The sequence below is a fragment of the Protopterus annectens genome, chromosome 5.part0 (genome assembly GCF_019279795.1).
Source record: "Protopterus annectens isolate FY-2018-M chromosome 5.part0, PAN1.0, whole genome shotgun sequence".
In the NCBI taxonomy this organism is placed as follows: domain Eukaryota; kingdom Metazoa; phylum Chordata; order Ceratodontiformes; family Protopteridae; genus Protopterus; species Protopterus annectens.
The window spans coordinates 784,005,111-784,026,878 of NC_056735.1; positions in this window are offsets into that span (position 1 = coordinate 784,005,111).

Below are 21,768 nucleotides of genomic sequence, written 5' to 3' on the forward strand. Positions count from 1 at the left end.
TGGGTAGAGTTTTACCACAGGTCTCAAAGCACATTCAACCCCGATGGAAATGTTTTCAGTTGGCCAACCTCTCCCCAAGACAATGGGTCTCAGGAGTGGTTTGGATTCATCCTTATGAAATTTGGGTAGCCCCTTAAATTCAGGAATTACTGGATGTTCTATATAAAGAAAATCATACAAAGAATCTGTTATCATTCCACACTTTTTTAAATTCAAAACGATGACATTAATCTTATCTGTCACCCCTTTTACCATAATGGGAGAGATTAATTTAAAAGTAACTGTGTCACGTAACAAAAACATGAGCTTATCACAATAATCCTGCTTATGCAATATAACAATGGCTCCCCCCTTGTCCTCAGACTTAATCACTATCCTTTCATCATGACACAATTGTTCTAAGGCTGAACACTGAGCTTGAGTTAAATTATGAAACCTTTGTCTACATTTATCCTGTATATAACATTCAATATCATTTTGACACAGTTTTAAAAAAGTAGTCACAGTAGGATGTGCATTGGGTAAAACATCACTAGGCTTTTTACTCTCTTACATGGCCCTGCTTACTATCTTTAAACATGTTTCTTAGTAAAACATTCCTGGCAAAACACATTAAATCAATCATGACCTGACTATAGTCAGATAAGACATCTGGAACAAAGGTCAGGCCCTTATTCAGTACAACAAGTTGCATTTCAGAAAGTTCAACATCAGAGAGATTATACACAATGTTATTAGAAATACCCATCGTCAATGCGAGACTCTCCATTTCTTCTGCTCCTGTAATGATGTGAAGCTCCATTTCCGTGGATTTTTCTTCTTTACTGGTACCGGCAGCATGGGAAAAGTCTCACTTTGAAAACCAACAGCCGATTTCACTGTTTGCTCCTAATAGATGATAAGGAGCCTGTGCTGTAGCAGAAGTTTCCTTTTCTTGCGTCAACCCCTGTGACCCAAGACATTCAATTCCATTAGATGGAACCAACCCATGTCAATACTCTGATGGTTGTGGTTCCTTGGTTACCACCATAGCTGTTGATACCTTATCAGGGTGCTGCAAAACCTCTGAAGGTTGCTGTTCCAATAACTGCTGCTCCTGCTGTTGATTTGGAGCTGGCTCTCTCAAATTCACAAAGGAATTTGACCTTTTTTGACTCATAGGCGTCTCACGAGGCCATATGAAAATACAGTTGTTGGCAAAGTCATTAAAATCACAAACTAGTTTCTTGACCTTGATGCATTGTAATCTGGTGTCATACGATGAAACAGCATAGACCAGGTAATTGAAACTATCAACGTGATGCTCTTCCTTGAAACAAACCTCAATTTCTTTCTGCAAAGAATCAATGGTATTCATCAACTCACACTCCTCTGGTGTAAAATAGTCTATGAGCAGCTTCATCTAAGTAATACTAGTCTGTAAGTTGATCTCTTGCCAATGAGTTAATAGATCAGGGTAGTAGTCCCCTTGTGTTGGCATACATAGCACTCGGAGACACCTGGGTACAATGTTATATTTAACGCAGGCTTCCAAATGGAACCTTTGCCACTGCAGGCATTTCAAATGCATTGTACTCTTCTGAAGTCTTATTAATAAATACTGAAAGTCCACCTCACCTGGATGACCACTGTCCATGTCTGTAGTTACTGTAGCCAAATGTCGTACATCCATATTCAGAAGGGGGTTCACAGTCATGAGTAAACCCCCTTTCATGATCCTTTTAAAGGTTGAAACCAATGGTTGTGATGGATTGTACCCCAATTATATCTCTTCTCCTTGCTGCTCAGCCATGTGTGCAGGATACACAAACGAGAAAAATCAGAACCAAAAACTGTAGTTTCCTGCACCAAAGTCTTTCCACCAATAAAGCACAAAGCAAATCCAAAAAATAGTAGTAGGAGACACCAAGGCAAGTAAAAATGTAGAAATGTTTATTTAAAATAAATAAAAGTGCACAATAAGCGCTTTCAAGCAAACATGCCCTTCCTCAGATAATACTCAACAGTTTAAAATCAACATTTAAACAGTAAGACAACCAATGAAAACCTAGTAAATTACTCTCCTTTTTCTTAACAAAGGTTTTAAGGGAACAGCTGTATTCAAACCAGGGCACCTATCAGCCCCTAGTTTAATTATCCATTTTGTTTCATTACACTCAGTTTCATTAGATACCTTACCTCCTCTAACATTGTTATGGATCACTTGTAAAACCATAAATGTAAAATAATGACCTTCATCTTCCCCTATATGTTGTGCTAATGCATTGCGTACATCGTGATGTCTAATGTCAAACAAATGACCAAATATTCTGTTCTTAAGCATGCAATTGGTCTTGCCAACATAAAATGAAAAAATATTTTAAAACTGTGTCAAAATGATATTGGATGTTATATACAGGATATGTTATATAAATAAACATAGACGAAGGTTTCATAATTTAACTCAAGCTCAGCATTCAGCCTTAGAACAATTGTGTCATGATGAAAGGACAGTGATTAAGTCTGCGGACAAGGGGGGGGCACCATTGTTATATTGAATAAGCAGGATTACTGTGATAAGCTCATGTTTTTGTTACGTGACACAGTTACTTTTAAATTAATCTCCCCCATTATGGTAAAAGGGGTGATAGATAAGATTAATATCATCCTTTTGAATTTAAGAAAGTGTGGAATGATAACAGATTCTTTGCATGATTTTCTTTATATAGAACATACAGTAATTCCTGAATTTAAGGGGCTACCCAAATTATATAAGGATGAATCCAACCCACCCCTGAGACCCATTGTCTCGGGGAGAGGTTGGGCCACTGAAAACATTTCCATCTGGGTTGAATGTGCTTTGAGACCTGTGGTAGAACTCTACCCAAGGATTCTGAAGGAGACAGCACAGTTCTTGACCTCTTTATTGAATTATATGAATACAACAATGTTAACAGAATTTTTGTTTGTAACATTAGATGTGAAGGACCTGTTTACGGTGATTAACAACAGTTATGGATTAGAGGCCATTGAACATATATTGGATGTTAAGGCACGATTGAATAATGACAGCAATCAGAGGATTTGTAAGTTGCTGAGTTTAGTACTTGAAAATAACATCTTTATGTGTCAAGGTAATTATTATAGGCAGGCACAGGGTGTTGCCATGGGCACACCTTGTGCAAATTCGTATGCTAATTTGGTGTTAGCTTATTGGGAGGACAAGGTACTGTTTGAACAACAGCATCCCTGGATTGATCTGTTAGGGCATTATGTATGTTTTGTTGATGATGTGTTTTTCTTGTGGAAGGACACATCTGAGGAATTACATCTTTTTTTTAACTATCTAGAGAATAGCACTGAGTTTTTTAGATTTTCTTTGTGCTATTCGGTATCTGAGTTAGACTATTTGGATGTACGCTTACAGAAGACTTTAGATAGAAAAATTGAGACAATGCTCTACAGGAAGGAATGTTGGCGGAATAGCTTACTGTCATTTGACAATATGCTTCCTAGGCACACCTTCAATAATATAGTGAAAGGTCAGACAAATAGGATTTCACAACTTTGTACAGAGACAGAACGTTTTGAACATGACATGAATATTCTGTCAGAGAATTTTGAAAAGAGGGGGTATAAAACACAACATATTGAGGCATCTATTAATACAGTGAAAATTAATCAGAATAAAGCGGCAAATCCTTGGTACAGTAAGGTGGCCACAGATAGAGTGTTAGACAATGAGAGTGCAAAATCCAGACAAGGTCAGTTGTTACTTACCTATGGTAGTGATGTGGGAGAGATCTGTGACATTATTAGACAAAATTGGAAAGTATTGCACATGGATCAAAAGATAGCTGATATTGTGGAAGAAAGACCTAGATTTACCTTTAGAAGGAACAAAAATTTGAAGGATATGCTGTGTTGAGAACCCAGAGACATTTCTTGCAAGACTTTGAAAACAGGGAGTTTAGGAACTTTTCCGTGTTACAATTGCAAGGCTTGTGATCATATCAATAAGGACAATTTTTTTACACACCCTAGAACAGGTCAGACATATTTCTTGAAGGAGTACGCTGATTGTAGGAGTAAGAATGTTGTATATATGGCTATGTGCCAATTATGTGATTCATTTTATGTTGGCAAGACCAATTGCATGCTTAAGAACAGAATATTTGGTCATTTGTTTGACATTAGACATCACGATGTACGCAATGCATTAGCACAACATATAGGGGAACATGAAGGTCATTATTTTAAGTTCATGGTTTTACAAGTGATCCATAAAAATGTTAGAGGAGGTGAGGTATCTAATGAAACTGAGTGTAATGAAACAAAATTGATAATTAAACTAGGGGCTAATAGGAGCCCTGGTATGAATACAGCTGTTCCTTTAAAACCTTTGTTAAGAAAAGGGAGGGTAATTTACTAGGTTTTTTATTGGTTGTCTTACTGTTTAAATGTTGTTTTTTAACTGTTGAGTATTATCTGAGGAAGAGCATGTTTGCCTGAAAGCACTTATTGCGCATTTATTTATTTTAAATAAACGTTTCTACATTTTTACTCGTCTTGGTGTCTCCTACTACTATTTTTTGGATTTGCATTCCTAGACTTGGGGAAAGCATATGCCAAGGTCCTGAGAAAGCTGATCTGGGCAGTACTGCAGTGGTTTGAGGTCCCAGAAACATTGGTTGAATTAGTGCAGTCTATGTACAAGGACCAGTGACTTAAGTACAAACAGTGTTCAGCCTCATAGAGAGGTTCCCCATGGGAGTGGGTGTACACCAGATTGCATCTCTGAGCCCACTTGTGTTCATACTGGTGATGGACTACATTAGCAAACAGGTTGGAGGGGACAGATCAACAAAGCTGCTGTATGCAGACGATGTGACAGAGCAGGCAGACTCTGAGCTAGAACTTCAGCAAAGGATAGGAGAATGAAATGAAAATCTGAAGGCACATGGGCTGAAACTGAGTACAGATAAAATTGTGGTAATGGCAGCAAATTGGGGAAATCAGAAGAAGCTGAGAATAAAGATAGGAGGGATGATAATGGAACAGGTAAACAGCTTCAAGTATCTGGAATGGGTGGTTGAGGAGAAGGGTAGTCTGAATGAAGAGGTCAAAGGTAGAATCAGAGAGGCTGCAGCCAATTGGCATAGAGTATCAGGTGTAGTCTATGACTGAAGAATGCCAAAGAAGCTGAAAAGTAAGGTGTACAAGACAATGATGTGACCAGTACTACTGTATGGTACAGAAACCTGGGCAGTAAAGGCAGAACAGTTGAAGAAGCTAGAGGTGATGGAAATGAAGTATCTGAGAAAGGTGATAGAATGCACACTGTGGGGCAGACAAAGAAATGAGGACATAAGAGCAGAAGCCAAAGTAGCTCCAATTGCAGAAAAGATCAAATAGAACAGATTATGGTGGTTTGGACATGTGTAGAAAAGCAGAAGTCAATCTGATGAGGAAGATTTGGGACAAACAGGAAGAAGGTAAGAGGAAGCGAGGAAGTCCAACAAAGAGGTGGATGGATTGTCTGAAAGAAGATCTGCAACAGTTAGGCATAAGTGTTGTAGAAGAAAGGAGTGTGGCACTGAGTCAAGAGAGTTGGAGACAGTTAACATGATATCCCAATCGCATGTAGAAAAAAATGGGAAAAAGGGGGCTGATGATGATGATGATGATGATGTGAAGTGTCGGTGATGATCTTCCTTGCACTTTTCATCAGTCTGGAATAGTACAGGTCCTGTAAGGAGGCCAAACTGGCACCAATGATATTTTCGGCAGACCTGACTGCTCAATTTTTGTCATGAGTAGACAGAGATCCAAACCACACTGTTATGGATGAGCTCAGAAGAGACTCAATGACTGCTGTATAGAACTGAATCAACAGTTCCTTGGGAGGTTGAACTTTCTCAGCTGTTGCAAAAAGTACATTCGCTATTGTGCCTTTTTTATGATGGACCCTACATTGGTCTTCCACTTCAAGTCTCGGGAGATTATAGATCCCAAAAACTTGAAGGATTCCATGACTGACCCAGCAGTATTAAATATAAACAGGGGAGATAATATTGTAGTTTCACTCCTAAAGTCCACTGTCATCTCCACAGTTTTAAGAGTGTACAGTTCCAGATTATTCTGACTACACCAAAGCACCAGCTGCTCAACCTCCCATCTGTATGCAGACTCATCACCATTCCTTATGAGCCCGATGATAATGGTATCTTCTGTGTATTTAATAAGTTTGACAGATTGGTCCTTAGAGGTGCAGTCATTAGTGTAGAGGGAGAACAGCAGTGGGGAGAGCACACATCCCTGGGGGGCACCTGTATCGATCGTGCAATAGCTAGATGTAAATTTCCCCAGTTAAATCTGCTCTTTCCTATTGGTTAGAAAATTGGTGATCCAATGTCCGGTGGCAGCAGGAACAGAAATCTTGAGAAAGTTTCAAGTGAAGAAGTTCTGGAAGTATTGTATTAAATGCAGAGCTGAAAGAGAATAAATAAATAAGAATTCCATAAACTAAATATGTGTTATTCCTCCTGAACGGAGCATTGCTGCACGAGTCACCATAGAATTTACTTCTTTGCACAATCTAGTTTTAGGAATTCTAGTTGGCCTAGCACTCCAGATCATCTGAAGCACAGGCTGGGTACATAGACTGCTCTATTAGAAGTGGATTCTCCAGACCTTCACCAACTAAGGGTGAGGAGGGGTAAATTAGTCTTGTACTATGTGGAGGAAGAGGTCTACTTACAAGCTCTTTATCCATCCAGCCTCTCTTACAGTTAGTTTTCTTTATAGTTTGAGGTTGCTTGACAGAAATGTGAATGTTGGGTGAATGTATATGAATGCATATGAAATGCATTCCATGTACTTAAACAATATCTCAATAAGTTTGTTAAAATTAACTTATGATGTTTATATATAGGCTTATTGGAAGTTAGATCAATAATTATTCATAGTTAAAAATTTTAGATGTCAGACTAATTTTTTTTCTGTAGTGAACAGAACACTCCATTTCCTTATCAAATTTTATCTAACTCTTTCATTCCATAGATATTTTTTCAGTTTCTGCAAAAAAATGTGCTTCTCCCAAGAACATCACAGATTGCACATATATCCTGTTAGAAACAGACAAGTAGCTTGGTATCTTTCATTCCTTCAGCTCTATATCTGTTAAACCTAGCTTAGTATTTATCTAGAAAAGGTCTTAATCATGCAAGTTTTTTTGCCTACATTCATTCAGCTTGATGTACCTTAGCTTTCAATTGATCTTATGTATCCTTATTTTTATACACGGATGTGGCAATGTCAAACATCTTTCAGCAAATGTTCTTAAATTCATATTTCAGTTGTAGGAATCATCACCTCCCACAATTGTTAGCCATATCACTGTACCTTCTCCAGCACCTAGGTTATATTTACTGACATATCACATGTATAATCATGGATTAAAAAAAAGGAAAATCCCAGACTGTCTGAATGACTATCAACCAAAACCAGTAATGATTTACGAAGTAAAAATCAATCACAGCTTTCCAAACAGGGGAAGAGCAATATATGAGTTGAAGTCTGTCCACCTTACACTTAGATAGGTATAGAGAAACCATTTCTAGCATCTAGTGGAATATCCACAAACTCAGGACCATACCCAAAGGTAAACACCTAAATAGCCCCCCACACACACACACACACACACACACACACACACACACACACACACACACACACACACACACACGCATGCATGCACGCACACACACACACACACACACACACACACACACACACACACACACACATACACACACACACCTAATCAAAAGCAGCAATGCTAACCTAGTGCAAATCTCAGAGCTGATAAAATATTTTTATTAATAAATGTATCTGCTTAGCAAAATTATCTACTATCCTTCCTTGCATTGATGTTATATGCATAATTCAATGTCTCTGTTCTCTCTTTCACTGATTCTAGGGAAGGATGCTTCTTACATGCAGTGAATGTGTTTCATTTGATAAGAGTAGCAGCATTTCTGGTGATGGCTGTAGCTCTGTATTATTTTTTTATTCCTTCCTCAGTACCTTCAATTACTTACCCATTTCCCACAGATCTTCTGAAAGTCCAGGAATTCTGCCTTCTTTCTTATTGTCAATACTTTTTTTGTTCCTTACTAGCTGAAACAATCTATACCCCATCCATGGTCAACCTTGAATTCTTATGTTTTTGTAAATAGAAGCTTAAAGGTAAATTTTCATTTGGGATAGAATAGATTCATAAACTATCATTCTCAAAAGTGAGCATACAATCTCTGCATCTAAAAAGTCTGACATATAGAAGTTCCTAAAGAGTGTTTTTCCTACCATCTTCACTTCTGAATCTGATAAACTGTCCAGCTTCACTTCTACTCCTCATGTATGATAAGACAAGCAGAGCAGTCCCCTCCTCTTCAGGGCTCATGATCATGCCTCCTTAGTCCATGCAGAAGACAGTTCCAGTTGTCTGGGCTTATCCCTAACGCTGGTCTTTGGTAGAGTAGGCACACACCTTGTTTTTGGTGCAGAACGCTGGGTGATTTTAAATGCTTACTACAGTGCAAGCCTTACAACCACGTTTTTTGCAATGCTTGAAAATGAAAACTATGGGGAGTTCAAGATGGCTGCTGTCCTGTGAGCACTGCTAATACCTAACTCTCTGAAATACCCTGAATTAAATAAACCCAGAAGACAACGCAGAACACAAAAAACACAGAAATAAGATTAAATATCTATTTCTGATAACAAACAGCAATCAAAGGAAGAGAAGAAAGCAACGGATTCCTTTTAAAAATGACAGGATTAACTAAGATTTTGTCAGACAACTGGAACTGTATGATACTGAGGCCCTGCTATTACACATAAAATCTGAAAACTCTCCTAGTTGCAAGATGTCGAAAGAAGATAATAATATGGAGACTCTGACAACTAAGACCAAATGCTCGGCTCTAACCTCACCAGATAAGGACACGACTCCAAAGAGACAAAGGACAAATAAACAGCCAGATAGTATTAAATCTACAAGTAAAACCAGGACAGACCAGCCAGCTGGCCAGAAGACATTAAAACAGCCTTACTACCTATGCAGCAAGCAATGCAGGATCTAACCTTACAGTTTCAAGCATTCAGAGAGTCACTTAATCAAATAACCAGAGTTGAAAAATCAGAGGCAAAAATTCTTGAAAATGAAATAAAAATGGACTCTATAGTGCAGAGAACTGATTATCATGACAAAGAGCTGAAAAGCATACAAGCAGAAATAATAGACCTTGAAGCAAGAGATTGGAGAAACAATATTATCATAAGGGGAATACCTGAAAGTGTGACTCATAACAACTTAATACCAACTATTAAAAAGAAAGGGACACTCACCTGGAATGGTAATAAAATTTCCTTGGCTCAAGACCTGCCCATCCAGATAAGGCAAGCAAGACAACTTCTGTCTCCATACTGCAAGTTTCTAATAGAAAAGAAAATTAAATTCCAGAAGAAATACCTAAACCTTCTCATTTTCACTGAAAAAGTGGTTAAATACATAGTTGCTGACCCCAAAGAAGCAAAACAAACATTTCTAGCCATTTTTAAGCTGATTCCACCTTCGGAAATGAAATAAAACACCCAGAAAATGAAAACGACTCAAGTGAAAAATCGGCCGAATTGCGAGCATTTTGGATGGGATACCTACTCTGAGAGGTTCCCCTTGCTTCCTAGGTCCTTAAAACAACAATGGGAGCCATGAAGAACACAGGAAATGCAAAAGAACTGGTAGGAACTAAACTACAACTGGCATTTCCAGTGCGCGCCTTATGAATGAGCTACACTTCCTGGGACTCTGGTATGTAAATTCATTCCCCCTTCCCGCTCAGAAGGTTCTATTGCAAATCCAAAATGACCTGAAATGAAGACACAGCAAGGCTAGAAAATGAATATTGCCTTAGAAATGCAAAAATCGATTAAAACCAACTAAAAAGATAAAACCTGACTGAGAAGATGACCAGAAACCTGCTTTACCAGAAAGGCTCATCCAGACTCTGCTACACTTTGCTGTGAAGGAAATGTTAGTTTGCTTTTATTTGTTGTATTTTGTATTAATTTATTGCCTTTTTATATTTTGAATACTGTGGTTTGTTTTCTTTACCTTGTGTTTTACTTGCATTCTGCTTTAACTGCATATTAAAACTTCAAAAGAGACCACAGATCTATCTCTTCTGAGTCAGGCAGAAATTAGAACTGATCTATTAAGGACTCATTCATAAGATAGAAGAGGTCACTTAAGGTTAATCATTTGTGAACTGAGGGGGTGGAGCTAGGAACTAACCTTCTATTTAAGGGGTAAAATAAAACATTTCAGAGCTTTATCAAAAAGGCTCATCCAGACTCTGCTACACTTTGCTGTGAAGGAAAGGTTAGTTTGCTTTTATTTGTTCTATTTTGTATTACTTTATTGCCTTTTTATATTTTGAATATTGTGGTTTGTTTTCTTTACCTTGTGTTTTACTTGCATTCTGCTTTAACTGCATATTAAAACTTCAAAAGAGACCACAGCTCTGTCTCTAATGAGTCCGGCAGAATTTTTTTTACCACCCTCTCACTCAGTTACAGTTGTCTTGTTAAATACCACTGTCTTTCTAGTTGCCTGCCTCTTATGTTAATCTGACCGTATATCTCATTTCCTCTGCTTTCACTGGCTTGTGAAGTTTGAAATCACTCCCCTTCAACTATTTAAATTTATTGGCCATCCTACTGTATTCCTTAGTACCAGAATACAAAAGTGACCACCCTTTCAATCCATCTTGCTGTTTTAAAAATAGTAACTCTCCACTAAACCTTAACTTTTTGAACAGGTAAAACTTAAGTTACCTACTTTCACATCTAACTTCTGTAGTGCACACTGCAGTGTGCATTTTTTTTTCATCTTACCTTTAAGTATCCCTGTGACTAGCACTTGCTCTAATACCTGCTGGAAAGCACTAGGAAGCCTTAAACTGATACAAGCACTCAACTCTCCTTGTTAATAAGGAGAAATTAATCGTAGGCACTAAACAGCCTATAATTGCAAAGTACCTTGCTAAGGTAAGGGAAAACAGCTCCTGTACTTTACAAAAAAAAAAAAAAAAGCACCAAGCCAGGCATGTCCGACGGTCAGCTTCCGGTGATTTCTCCTGTCCACCTGATGAATCTGGGCATACTGGGGCAATGCAGCAATTGCCTCATGTACACAGACAACCCTCTCCTCCTACCACCCAAGACTACAACCTGTGAGAGATGCACTTACATAGCCAAAATGGAAGCAAAGCTCTCTCCACCCAAGATTGTGCTAGACAGTCAAGAGGAGAAGGTTAACACCCACACTACACCTCAAGCAACACATAGCCCTTCTAAACCCACAGCACCAACACCTACATATAGCAACACTAAATCCACATATGCAGAGGCCCTTAACTGTAACCTCCCCAAGCAACAAGGACCTCTGAAGCTAAAACGCAAACAAACACCAATCACAATCAAGTGTCACATAGCACACAACACCAGTGTGCCACCCAGCAACAGCCCCTAAGGCAAGGCAACATACCTAACACTTTAGTCATAGGTGACTCTATAGTCCGGCACGCTGATGTCCCACTCACCAGGTTGAACAAGGAGAAAGTTACAGTCAGCTGCCTGTTGGGTGCCAGGATCTGCCACATAATGCATGCACTCAAGTCACTCCACAACAAGTACAAATATGGCTCTGTCATTGTCCATGTTGGATTGAATGACTTCAGACATACCTCCCTGCACTACATGAAAAGAGACATGGAAGAGCTCTCGGATCATGTGGCCCAGGCAGGTATGACCCTAGCCCTGAGTAGCATCCTGCCTTCGCCTAGAATTATACCACAGTATAAGGACAAAATTAATGACTTCAACAATTGGCTAAGCTTCTGGTGTCATTCAAAGCAGATCTAGTATCTGTCTGCCTGGGACGACATGATCGACAGACCACGGTGCTTTGCCAGAGATGGTCTGAACCTGACGCCCCTGGGATTCAGGTTACTGGCTAAGGCTCTTGCCACCTCTATCATGTCTTTTTTAGGCAAAGTTCAAAGGACAAAACCACCACCGTAACACGTTCAAGCATGCAAAATCTGAAGGTAATGCTACTCAGTGCTAGAAGTCTAAACGTCAAAATTCACTCTCTTGAGGCACTCCTAAAAATGGAGAGCATCGATATCTGTGCAGTAACTGAGACCTGGTTCAAGGCTCCAGAGAGCACCCCTGCAATACCAGGCTACAACTCTTACCACACTTTTCGGCCACCAAACCAGGACCGAAACACTAAAGGTGGAGGAGTGTCAATATTCACCAAGGATATTCACACCACCAGGCTAGTTGCCCAACACAATGCATCTGAAATTCTCCAGGTGCAACTAATACTAGGTAAGACTGCAATCCAAATTGTGGCTTGCTACAGATCCACCACCATGCCCCAAGATTCTCACTACACCTTTCTAAACATACTGGAAAATATTAAAATACAACCAAACACCCTAATACTGGGTGATTTTAACTACCCTGCCATTAACTGGGAAAACTACTCGTGTACCAACACCTTTGCCCAACGGTTCTTGGAATTCATAAATTCCAACTCCCTGGATCAACTAATCTGTAGTCCAACCAGGGGCTCCAATATCCTAGACCTGGTCATTACCAACATGGGAAATTGATGCTCCACACCTATGGTCACCCCCTCGTTAATCAGGTCTGACCATAAGCTAATCAATCTTAACATCCACATTCCACCCCCACCCCCCAGTAAGGAAACCTCCATAAAAAACTTATCCAAAGCCAATTTCATGCTACTCAAGTCAGAAGTGGCAAACTTCATGACACCCATGCAGACTGGAACTGAAAGTTCAACTGCTGAATCCTACACTAAGGCACTGTACAAGCAGATCCACTCATGAGTGAATCGTGCCATCCCAAATAGAACCAAGATGCTATCATCCAAAAAAAGAAAGCCAATCTGGTGGTCCCCTGCAATAAACAAACTTTACAACAAAAGGAAGAAACTGTTGCAGAAAACAGGAAAATCCCAGGATGCAAAAAACTCCCTTACCAGCCTCAGTAAGAAACTGAGATCCCTCATAAAATCCTCCAAAGCTAGTTATGAAAATAAAATTGCCAAAGATTCCAAAGACAATCACAAGGCATTCTATAACTATGTCAAGAATCTAAATGGCAATGCTCAGATCTGCTCTGAGCTAAAACAGAATAGCATTAAATATACTGATCCCAAGGATATTGCCAATATCCTGGCAGATCTATTCAGTGCCAACTTCAACCCGCTCTTACCCCCTAAATGGCCCATCTCAATACAGGAAGATTGCCAAATTCCAGTAATAATGGCCACACAGGTAAAAAACGCACTCTCCAAAGCTAAGAATACAGCATCCATGGGACCAGATGACATCCCTAGCTGTGTACTACAGGAACTACAATATGAACTGGCACCTCACCTAAGTGTCATGTTTAATCATAGCCTCACCTCAGGTTTCATGCACACTGAGTGGCGCAGAGCTACAGTTATCCCACTCCACAAGGGGGGATCCACCTTAGATCCCAGAAACTACTGTCCCATCAGTCTGACGAGCCTTGTCTGCAAGGCCATGGAGTGTATTTTCATGGAACTTATAAACAAAGACATTGGCAACCTTCAAACACTGGACCCCACCCAGTTTGGGTTTGTGAAGGGCCGATCTTGTCTCCTGAACCTGATTGACTTCTTCAAATCAGTCTCCAGAGCCATGGACAAGGGTAAGGTGGTCCACACAGATTATATAGACCTTGCCAATGCCTTTGACACCATCCCTCACTCTGGAATCATAGATAAACTTACTAAGCTGGGCATTAATCCCTACATCACCAAATGGGTTGCTAACTGGCTTACTGATAGAACCCACACTGTAAAAGTAGCTGACTCCAAATCCAGCTCCAGACAAGTGACAAGTGGAGTACCTCAGGGTTCAGTCCTGGGACCGCTCTTGTTTGGCATCTACTTCTCTGAAGTACAGGCCAACACTAAGGGACTCTGGCTAACAAAGTTCGCAGATGACTGCAAACTGGGAGCCATTATTGGATCCCCAGATGATGTGGATACTCTACAAAAGGGCCTTACAGAAACAGATGTTTGGTGCCAGAGCCAGGTATAGGAATAATGACAATACAACTGGGAAGTTTACTCACAACTGGTCATTAAATCCTAATCTGCTTACCAAAACAGATATAATAAAAGAAATTGAGGACATATTAAAAACATCCCTTTTAATGTCCCCACCTCACAAGTCCCAATGGACATAGAATGGGCAGTGGCCAAAGCACAAATCAGGGGACTACTCATCAAAAAAGCAGCAAATTATAAAAAATACAACTAAAAGAGGAGCACACCTTGAAAGAGAAGATAGAACAACTTGAAAGAGAATTACTAACTAACCCTAATAATCAAATGGAAGTTGATCTCCTAAAAAAGACAAAGAGACCTGTATATGTTAGAGAATAGAAATTTATCTTTTTATGAGGCAAGAATGTTAGCCAATTATGCAGAAGAAGCACAAATTGCCTCCAGAGCTTTGACCAGAATTATTTCACAACATAAAACCATCTCAAATATAGTAGAAATAAATTACAGGGACAAAAACTATATAAGAAATGAAGAAATTATCAAAATATTCGAGCAAATATATTCTCAAATATATGGAGAACAGACATTACAAGCCTCTAGGGAAGAAAGGACTCTGTTTCTTCAAAAATTAAAATTTCCTAAACTAAACTTAGAACAAAAAAAAAATTAACGTAATATATTTCCATTAATGAGATAATCACAACAATTAAACATTTGAAATAACACAAGGCCCCCGGACCGGATGAACTTACTTCAGAGTTTTACAAATCTTTCACTCCCTTTATTGCTAAAGTACTATATCATTTGCTGAACTATATAATAAATAATAACATAAATGATATTCATTTTAATGCCTCCAAAACTATTTTCATATTAAAAGAACATGAAGATCCCAAAAACTCAGATAGTTATAGACCCATCTCCCTTTTAAATATAGATACAAAAATCCTAACTTTGATACTAGCAAACAGATTAAAAAATCTAATAGATAAAATCATTTCTCCAGAACAATCTGGGTTCACACCAACTAGACAGACCAGTGGTAACATGCTAACATTGGCTGCATTGATACCTTTTGCAAATCAGAAGAACATTAACATTTATGCAATGGTAGTAGCTGCCCACAAGGTATTTGGTAGGGTCAACCTAGAATTCTTACTTCAAACATTACCTTATTTTGATATATCCAACAACTTTGTACAGATTATTCAAACTTTCTATAGTAATCCCTATACATCTCTTTACATAAATAAAACATGGTCAAATAGAATTATGATAAAAAATGGAACAAGGCAAGGATGCCCACTATCGCCTTTTCTATTTAACTTATACTTAGAACCACTGTTTTTATATATTAAACAGAATGCTTATCATAATCCCCCTCGATACATAACCTCAAAATATATCTTTCCGCTTTTGCAGATGATTTAAATATATATTTCACCACACCAAAATCTGATATGACCAAAATAATAAACACAATTGAACAATTTTCCTATATGTCTAATTACAAACTAAACTTTAATAAAACTAATATCTTCCCTTTGAGGCCAAACAGTCTTATTTCATTGATACCACTTTTAGACACCATAAAAATAAAGTCTGAAATTAACTACCTGGGAATACTTTTTTTCAAAACAATGAGGAATTCTACCAACATAACATAACTCTTAAATGGCAAAGCATTATACAAGACTGTACAAGGTGGAACAATCTTAAGTTTCCATTTCTTGCCAAAGTCTCAATAATTAAAATGAACATACTACCTAGGCTAACGTATATATGTATGACTTCACAAATAGCTATACATAATAAATTATTTAAACAAATTCATACCTCCCTAGCAAAATTTATATGGGATCCTAAAAAGACCAGAATCTCATACCAGAAACTAACACTCCCCAAGAACAAAGGGGGTCTGAACCTACCAGGTTTTAAAACTTATTACTATATTATCCACACTAACAGAATACTGAGAATAGCAGAGTATAACACATCAGCAAAAACTTGGTCACTGCCATGGATGACAATATACTACAGATGCATCAAATCACTAGGCATCAATCCCAAAGTACTTCCCTTTTTGAACAAAAAAGATATACAAGAGCACAAAATTATAGACCCTCTAAAACATTCTATAAACATAACACAAAAATTATTTCATTCCTTAAACCTGGGCCAAGCTCTGATAACATTACAACCCCTCCATAAAATTCCTAATTTAAAAATAAATAACAAGATGCTAGATTTCGATTCCTTTACCCGATTAAAAGAAAAAAGAATACAATACATCTACCTACTACGTAATTGTACTATCCAAAAAATGAGAAATAATCTGAATCTACCCAAGTCTTATGTCATAATGCTTAGACAAATCAAAGAGATGTGTTTCAGTTACCTCCAAAACCTTTCCATATCCGATAGTGACATGGAAAAATGCACTGTGCTCTGGGAGACTATCCTCATGACAAAGAAAACTATAACAAACTCATACAAAATGATAGGGGAAATCAAATTCCAAAAAGACCTCCTTTTCTCTAACTATTGGAGGAAAATTCAACCATCTTTGGACGACCACCAGATACAAAATGCAATTAACCTAATACTGAAAAGCATACCCCTTAAAAAACTAGTACACACAGCTTATGATAAATAACAATGCATATTTCACACCTGCATTACTACACAAATTCAATGCAACAAAATCACCATACTGTCCACACTGCAAGGATCAGACAGCAGGTTTAATGCATATATTTTGGAGTTGCAATTGCATCTATAAACTTTGGAATTCACTGAAATTGCAATTACAAAAAGTGGGATATCAATCATCAACACTTACATGGGAATTTACCATATTACATATTCGCCCATCTAACTTCTCAGTAAAACAAGCAAACTCACTTATAACCATATTCTCATTAATGAAACTATATACAGCCCTCAAATGGATTGACTCTATGAACATCTCTTGGGAGGGTTTTAAGAAAGTGGCTATTAAACACCTATTAGCTCACAAAAATAGTAATGGATAAAAGAAACAAAAACAGCAAAACTTGAGCAACTTGTCAACAAACCTTTCATATCATACTAGCATAAAACATCATGCACACTATGGAGTAACGTCTTATAAGGGAACCTAGCAATATACCCACAAACTCACAACAAAATATGGTATTCCAAACATTAATGTATGTGTTGTCTTTATTTTGTTTAAACTTGTTTGAGAAAGCATGTATGTATATAGTGTAAATAGGTTTGTTATATGACTTCATGTTTCTATATTGACTACAATGTATAACTTTCTCTTATGGTCATGTTGTAAATATGAACATTTTTGTATCTTTTATAAATGTAAAATGAAAATATAAATTATTGAAAAGAAAAAGAAAATGAAAACTGTAACAATGATTTTACTGTTGAATGTGATGACACTTGGCAGGATACTCATTGACATCAAACCACAGATTATTATGTTTTCATGTCTCCACAGCTGGGATGTGTTGCTGCTGTTAAATTACTTGAAAAATAATGTATAAAATATAACACTGACCTCAATTTATGTTGTGGTAGGTGTTTCAGAAATGCTGAGCTTTAAATAATGTAAGCTGTGCAAAAGAAGGATGATGTTGGCATTATTCCAGGTGATAAATGTGGAATAGAATGAGTCTGACAAAATGAGCTATGCCTCGCTTCAGTCATACATCTACCCTGACACCAGACTGTACATTGCTGTCATGAAAAATATGAGGCTAACCAACAAACTGACTGAGTTATTATAACTATTGCCTCTACCTTTCAAAACAATGTGTTCCTTGTGTCTGAGAAATCTTAGTCCAGCATTTTGAAGTATCTCCAATGTATTTATTCCAAGTAGTGTGAAAGAGATATAACTTCATGGCTCACTGTGTCTCCTTTTGCTATCTTGTACTCTATCATATGGATTAACAAATAGTGTTCCAACACCCCTGAGTGTCTCCCTGTTCTTCTCTAATTGTATTATCCAATGTTTCAAATTATTAATTAAAGTTAATTCACAGACTCCATCTGTCTTGCTTCAATCTACATAACATATTCTGAACACCATGATTAATTACAAAAAATTGCATAGCAATTATGTGGCATTTGTGGAGGTAAACAGGGAATGTATCAGCCACAAAGACATACAAGCAAAGACCAAATCACACACACACACACACACACACACACACACACACACACACACACACACGCATTCACAATCAACACACATGTATGCATACAGATTCATACACACATATACAGATATACACACACACACACACATATATATATATATATATATATATATATATATATATATATATATATATATATATATATATATATATATATATATATATATATATATATATATATTATAACCTGTTTGTGAAAAATATGAAATAATGTAATTTTCTTGTAATACTAGTTTTCTTAGGATGTCTTTGCACTGACTAGGAGCAGAGTTCCAGCTCATATTCTAGGTTTAACACCTTTGCTAGGTCAGTAAGTAAAAAAGAATATTTATTTTTTTACCTAGACTATGTGTCTAAAATGTTTGAATACTCATTGGGTGTCAGTATGGGTACCAACTTTTTCAATGCCTTCCTTAACACAATCATCATAAATCATCAATGCATTCTACAGGCTGTGAAAAACACATCCTGTATATTGTAGTCCTATGAAATAGTAATCCGCAATTTCTGGATTATAATAAATATTTTAATGATAAAATATTTTCTTGTCCACTTTCTTCCATTATTGTTAAGATAACATATTAATACCTGTCCTTCCAAACTATTTTGTTTTACTTATTTTATTTAACCTTTGTTTACCAGGAAAGTCCACCTGGGACAGACCCCATTTTGAGTGCAGGCCTGGGGAGAAATGCTCCAGACATGTCTTTGAAAAGTGGGAGAAAACTCACATGAATGCAGAGAGGACATGCAGACTATAAAACACAGAAGGTAGCCCACTCGAAAATTGCACCAGAGAACCTCTTGCTGTGAGGACACAACGCTGACCACTGCACCACTGTGCTACCCAGAATAGCTTTAGATCCCTAGTCTAATTATTTCTGATGCCATTTGACTTGCTGATGTGAAGCAGGTCCATCAGTAGTGGGTCTATTTATTCCTTGCATGCCAAACAGGGCTTTCAGTCTGTCCATGTAGGACATACTGTTTAGGCCTAGTATCCTTTTAGAAAAAATATTTCTGCAGTTGTATGTGTCTGGACAGACAGATGCAAAAATTATACTCAATGACTGGCCTAATGAGGGCCGAGTAAAGGGGCAATTACATCTCTAGATTTAGACATAATCCTTTTTACATATCCTTTATGATGAATTAAAAGTGCAGGTATGTTAAGATAGTTTGTTTCTGGTAACATTATAGTACTCTTCTCAGAGGAAATTGCTTCCATATAAATGATATCTTTGGATGTCAAGAGTACAGAAGAATTAGAAATACAGAGTTCAAAAATGTCTCTGCAGGTGGTGTTAATATACTGCAATAACACATATTCCAGGGTGCAAAATTGTGGTGACATATTCTAGATCATTTGGCATCTGATATAAGTTCAGTCTGGTTGCTGATATCTCATCACCATGTGAATGTTTGAGCTAGAGTCATGATATTTTACACTATTTAAGTGCCCTAAATGGATAGAATGTAACACTTTGTTGAGGAACATGGAAGTAGTTGTTACTACTCAAATTTCTTGTGACAGGGACCACTGACATATGCAGGACTTTTTTGTCTTTTGACTTTTCCCAGTTAGGGATCGCCACAGTGGAACTCCGGTCCACTAATGATTGGCAGTGAATTTTTGCGGTGCCGAGTTGCCAGCCCGACGCCCGACCTTCAAAGAAGGCACACCCATTCACACACGCACCTGCCTGCATGTCTTTAAATGTCACTTGACTGCGGGGAGGACATGCAGACTCTACACAGAAGGTGCTCCAGCCAAGAATTGAACAGGAGAACTTCTTGCTGTGAGGCGACAACACTAACCACTGAGCTACCACGGCCCGTTGACCGGAGTTCTACTGTGGTGACCCCTAACTGGGAAAAGCCAAAAGATAGACAGTCATCATATTGAAAATGAAAAAAAAACAGGATCCAACCAAGAGACACACTGAGGCACAATGAGCTAGCGCTTTCATCCACTTTTAATGATGTGAACTTCTTCAGAAAAACAAATAATAACCACCTAACCACCTTTTAAATGATTCATTACAGGAAATGATGTCATAGTCTGCACAATGAAATAAATTTAAAGTAATATTATGTAAAATAATTGATATATCTATAAAAATGTATACACATACATATAAATAAATACAATATATCAGTATGTTATTCCATGCTCTATTTATCTATACTTTAAAAAATATTTTATGTTAATGACTTCATTAAGCCCTGGGTATGTATCAGCCCCAAAAAGGAGCTGCCAAAATGCTTCCATCTGTTCTAATATGTTGTCAATGTCACCACCAAACATTTTTTTCTCTACATAATCTAAAACGAAAAATTAAAATTTCTTAAAATTCATACAAGAAAGAGCATGTCTAGCTAAAGAATTGTTTTTTATCTTTTTTCTTTATAGCTAGAACATGCTCATAAATTCTACGTTTTAAAACTCTTTTTGTTTTGCCTATATAATAATTTTTGCATGTGGAACAAGTAGCCCTGTAGACTACATTTTCACTATGGCAATTAAAATAAAGGGGTTATCAAGGGTCAAATTATCAGACTCAGTAGGCTCACTTCTGATGAACATATATTTTTAAATGAGCTTATCTTTCTTAGAGAATTATTTCTCCAAAGAGGTTATGACCGAAGGTGGTTAGAGGGAATAGAAAAAGAGGTTTTACTTTTAAGAAAAGGTGTTGCTCAGCCCATTTTGGCTTCTGAGGACATAATGGTGGGAGCTCCTATAAGTTTGCATCATAGTAACACCAGAAAAAATCAAGAATTCAACATAGCATTTCCTTTGCCAATAGTAAATGAAATTTAGTGTATAAAGGAAATCATTGAGAAGAACTGGAGATTCATTTTAAGTAACAATGAATTAAGTTTATCTTTGTGGTATTTACCAAAGTTTACATATAAAAAAGTTACAAACATTAGACAGAAGTTAGAAACTTCTCAGAAGTCAGAAACTCGCAAGGACAGATCAGTTAGCAATAAAAAAGGTACTTTTGCATGTAAAGACTGTAAACAATGTAGGTTCATGTGTAATTCGTCCTTTATTACAACAGAACATTTGGGACAAACATTTTGGGCAAATAAATATTTTAATTGCCATAGTGAAAATGTAGTCTACATGGCTACTTGTTCCACATGCAAAAATTATTATATAGGCAAAACAAAAATACCCAGGGCTTAATGAAGTCATTAACATAAAATGTTTTTTAAAGTATGGATAAATAGAGCATGGAATAACATACTGATATATTGTATTTATTTATATGTATGTATATACATTTTTATAGATATATCAATTATTTTACATAGTATTACTTTAAATTTATTTCATTGTGCAGACTATGACATCATTTCCTG